The sequence below is a fragment of the Carlito syrichta genome, unplaced genomic scaffold (genome assembly GCF_000164805.1).
Source record: "Carlito syrichta isolate Samal-C Ts95f unplaced genomic scaffold, Tarsius_syrichta-2.0.1 Scaffold308134, whole genome shotgun sequence".
In the NCBI taxonomy this organism is placed as follows: Eukaryota; Metazoa; Chordata; class Mammalia; order Primates; family Tarsiidae; genus Carlito; species Carlito syrichta.
In genome coordinates, this window is record NW_007252230.1 from 163,680 (window position 1) to 169,165 (window position 5,486).

The window sequence follows — 5,486 nt, forward strand, 5'->3', positions numbered from 1 at the left end:
AATCAATGCATTGGAATCGATTTTATTTAAATGTGAACCATCAACACCTTATAACAAGAGAGTCTGTTCAAGTCTGTCTTTAGCATGATTTGGGAGACCAAGGAAAATACAGTAGTGCATGACCATCCTCCTTAGAGGAACTTTCAAGACTCTTGTGCAAATACAATAAGGTTAACGTGAACACCTAAAGCAGGTTTTAAACGAAAACAAAGACACAAAACAGCAAAATGCATCTAGGTATATGCTTGCCTGGATTAGATGTGCAAGAGTCTTGAGTGTAAAAAGAGAGAGAGAGAATGGGAGGGAGAGGACTCCCAATCTAAGCCAAGGTACACACACAAACCTCTGTACCACAGAGGGAGAAAGAGAGAGAGAGAGAGAGAGAGAGAGTGCATGCATGCATGTGTGTGTATTTTTTTTTTTTTTGAGTTGGAGTCTCACTCTGTCACCCAGGTTGGAGTGCAGTGGTGCACTCACAGCCACCCCAACATCGACCTGCTGGGCTCCGGTGAAACTTCTGTCTCAGTCTTCCAAGTAGCTGGAAATACAGGCATGCACTACCATGCCTGACTAATTTTTGATTTATTGTAGAGACATCTCGCCAAGTTCCCCGGGCTAGTCTTGAACCTGCGGGCTCAGACAATACACTTACCTTGGCTTCCCAAAGTGCTGGGATGACAGGTTGAGCCACCGAACCTGGCCCTGAGTATATTTGACAGCCACTCTGGTAAAGGCAATTTGTCTCCAGCTAGGTTTTTTTGGTGTCAGTTCCTAACCACCCACTTGCCCAAGCTATGCCTGAAAAGTCATTGCTGTCCATTTTGGTCTTCACTTCTTAACATCAGCATAAGAGACTTTTTGGAAGGTATTATATGCTTTGTGCCATCAATTGAGCATGGTCTTTTCCATCTCCCAAGATTCAGCTAATTAAAAGTGACAAAGAAAAAATACTCACCTGAGATCAGATTTAGGGGAGAACCTATATTGATGCCACCATCTAGCCAGGAATGAAAGCAGAGACAGGATGGGTAAATGTACCACAGAGGACTCCCAATCTAAGCCAAGGTACACACACAAACCAAGATCATAGGAAGCAGTGGCTAGTGAAGTCAGACAAGGCACTCACTCTGGATAAATAAACTGGTGAAGGCAATGGAAATGCTTAATTCTACACAAAAGCTTTTCCAGTAGCATATGGTCAGGACACTTCCTGTGTGTCTATTTCTACCCGTCTACAGCGGAAAATATTTTCTCGGAACATAGTGTCTGACAGGAGGAATGAAACAGGACACTTAGAGCACAGGGAATGGACACAACATAAGACTTTTAAGGATGGTTAGGCTTCTAAAATCACTTTCAAGAGTTCAACTTACTGTGATTGCATACGATGCTATTTTAAACTGGGTTTAATTTCTGCCATAAAAATATCACTGTCCATCTTTCAAGCCAAAAATGTAATTGTTTGAGACATTTAGCACAGGTGTTACTTTTGCCAGCTAAAATTCTTACAGAAAAAAAAAATGTGGTGAGAATCCCTTTTAAGAATTTCGATATTAAAAAAATACTTTCTTCACCGTGATGTCTTTCTACAAGTGTTCGATAATTATGAAATCTATACATGTGCTAGGTAGTACGCTTTATTTCTTTGGCACAGCATCAGGTAAAAATAATCAGACTTAAGAAAGAGGAGAGAGACTTTATTTAAAAGACTGTTGTAATGGGGGAGAGGGGATATTTCAATGGGGCAGTTTTCCAGAGAGCTGGTTAAGGATGTCTGTTCAGCTGAAGCTCACTCTGAAGGTGAACCAAAGTTCAGCTGTAGGAAAAAATAAGGCTGACTAATATCAGGGCAATTCAATGGTTCTTATGTCCAGATGGGTCAGTGGAGGGAAGGAGCTCAGCCAATCACTTAGGAGACAGAGAATGGGAATTTGGAGGGTATGCTTGGCATTGCCATAGAAAAGCAAGAGGATAATCAGAAAGTCTTATCTAAGTCATATGAGAAAGAGTGGTTCTTACAAAGCTATTTGTGAGCCATTTCCTGAAGCAAAAAAAGATGTGTGTGTGTGTGTGTGTGTGTGTGTGTGTGTGTGTGTGTGTGTGTGTGTGTGTGTATGGCGGGGAGGGGGGCTTGCGGGGACAGCAGGGAGGGTGGGGCGAGTATTCTTGACTATCTCTGTTTTCCAGGAGCACAGTACTTGGGTAAAGGTTAACGTTGGTCATTTTTTCCCAAAGGTTTCTGTTGAATGCTTCACTTAGTTGTTTGAATGCCAATACAAAGTTGTCATTTTCATCAGCACACAATTCACTTCGTGAAATCCTGTAAGAAATTAAGTGTTTACATTATCACTGTCACCTGTGCTTATCTGGTGATATAATGTTCAAGTGCAGAAAAGCTTACTGTACCTGATGGACTGAGTGGCAACTGCGAAGTCTCTGATTAGATGAACAGCATCTCCATACTTAACCTACAGAAAAAAAGGCAGTAACATATAAGGTAATACACTTTTTTGGTGTGTGTGTGTGCTCCCAGACTAAAGTAAAATAAGTCATACACAACAACTGAATTGCTGGTCCTTTTGGAGACAGAATAAAACCAGCTATGGAAGTACAGCCAAGAAGTGATCGTGTCCTTTGCATTCAGTATTTTACTCTTGTCAGCTTAGCCCTTGGTTGACCAGACTAGTAAAGACGCTAATCATTTAGCAAAGCAAATTGCAACTTTTAGTGCTCTTGTACATTACCACCTTAATATTTCCAAAACTAAATATTTCACACACATTAAAAATAGTGCCAAATATGGGTGATGCCAGTGAAGATGGCAGAGTAGACAGTTCCAATGGCTTGTCTCTCTGCAGAGACATTTAAAAAAAAAAATCAAGCAAAAACTGTAAGAATCAACTTTGTCAAGCTCTGGAAAATAGCCAAAGGTTAAACTCTGAATCATAAAAAAGTAGGAACATTTTGTGGCATGATTTTATTTTCCCATTCTTTACCCCACCCAGCTCAGGGGCAGTCTTAAAGAGAGCCGTTTGTTTTCAGTGTGGGACCTTGGTCTCTGTTTCCAGAGAGAGCAGAGCTGACGTCATTAACAAGAACGTGTTTGTCTTTCTGTTCTAATGGGTCTGGGGGCTGCCTAGAGAGCTGAAATGAGCTTGTCTTTGTTTTGCCTAAGTCAGAACTCACTCAGCAGTCGTAGGCATTCCTTGAAGACATTGTGAGGCAAAAGAACAACCTGCAGCTGGCTGGTACAAGAGATTACAGTTGAGGCAAATAGTAGGGTACTGGAAACTGGAGAGGAAAAACTGGAAGAGAGTTTGTTTGAGAATAAAGGACATTTAAAGCACCAGTGAGTACTGGGAATTTTAAATACTTGCACACACTTAGGGCAAAGCTCATGCTCAGAAAAGACCTCAGAAGACCCTGAGCTTTCACCTCTAACAGATGTCTAGAAATAGTGCAAGCAGGAAGTGAAGGGTAAGGCAATTGTAAATGACCTGAAGAAATGTTGAAAGGTGTGCTCCAGCCCAGAACCAATTGACAAAGAGTGGGAGAATTTTTTCTTCACTTTTATTTCTCCTCCTCCCGCTGTCTCAATCTCCCCCCGACTCTCTCTCTGACTCTCTCTCTCTCTCTCTCTTTGTCCCTCTCTGTCTCTCTCTCTCTCCCTTTATATTCAAAGAAATCTCTGTAAAAATGCTGCAGTGGTTGTGAGTGTGCCACTGCACTCCAGGCTAGGCAACAGAGTGAGACTCCTCCTCAAAAAACAAAAACAAAAACAAAAAAAATAAAAAAACACTAGGTCAACATAAACTTAAAAAAAACTTCAGAGACTACTATGACAAAGAATACAAACTTTATGAAAATAGTTTAGTAAAGTCACTAAACAAACAGCCAACAGTAGACAATTAGGAAATAAAACCAAACCTGAAAAGGAAGAAAAATATTGTTTCCATAATTACCACATTGTGATACTAAAAATGAACAGTTTTCAAATAAAAATTTATAAAGCATAAAAAGAAACAAGAAAGTATGCCCATTGACAGAAACTACCTCTGAGAAAACACAGATATTGGGCTATTAGACAAAAATTTTAATTGTCTTAACTTTGCCTAATGAGTTCAAATAAATCATGGGCAAAAAGCAAAATAAATCAGGAGAATTACGTATGAACAAATAGAGCATATCAACAAAGAGATAGAAATTATGAAAGGAATCAAGCAGAAATTCTGGAGCTGAAAAATACAAAACAGAAACGAAAAAACCAGAAGAGTTTCAACAGCAAACTTAAGCGGGCTGGAGAAAGAATCTGCAAACTTGTAGATAGTCCATTGAAATTAACTACTTTAAAGAGTAGAAATTTTAAAAAATAAAAACAGAAAAATTAATAGAGCCCAAGAGACCTATGGAGTACTGTCAAGCCTACCAACATATGCATGATAAGAATATCAGGTGAATCTGAGATGAATCTGAAGGTGAATTAAAGTTCAGTTGTAGGAAAAAATAAGCCCGACTAATGTCTGGGCAATTCAATTGGTAATGTGACCAGACTGGTCAGTGGAGGAAAAGAACTCAACTAATCACTTATGAGACAATGGATGGAACAATAATCACTCTTTCTCATGACTTGGCTAAGACTTTCAGATTACCCTCTTGCTTTCTATAGCAATGCCTCACACACCCTCCAAATTCCCATTCATTTGTCAAAATAATGTTTGAAGAAATAATAGTCAAAATTTCCCCAAAGTTGAAAAAAGACACAAATCTACACATTCAAGAAACTCAGTGAACTCCAAGAAGGATAAATGCAAAGGCATCCACAGCAAGACACAGTATATAGAATGATTGAAAACTATAGAAAAATAGAGTCTTTAAAGCAGCAGGCAAGATGTAAGATTTCAATAAAATAAAGAACAGATATCTCATCAGAAACTATGGAGGCCAGAAGGGAGTGAGGTGACATTTTAAAAATAATTAAAGAAAAAAACTATCAATCAATACTTATATATCTGGCAAGACTATCCTTCAAAAACAGAGAAGTTAGGACATTTTCAGGAAAACAAAATCGGAAGTGTACTGTTGCCAGTACACTTGTCCAACAAGAAATGCTAATAGAAGTACTTAAACAAAAAGATACTAGACACAAAACCATATAAAGAAATAACTCAGTAAAGGTAACTACATAGGTTAATATAAAAGCCAGTATTAGTGTACTTTTGGTTCGTAACTCCCTTTTTAATTTCCTTCATTATTTAAAAGACATACAACATAATAATTATAAATCCGTTAATGAGCACACAATGCATAAAGATTTAATTTTTGACAATAAAAATAAAGGAAGAAATGAAGATCTATAAGAACAGAATTTAGTATGCAATTAAAATAATTTGCTGCTAATTAAGACGAGACTGCTATATATTTAGGAAGATGTGATGGTTAGTTTCATGTGTCAACTTGAATGGATTACGGGGTGACCAGTTATTTGG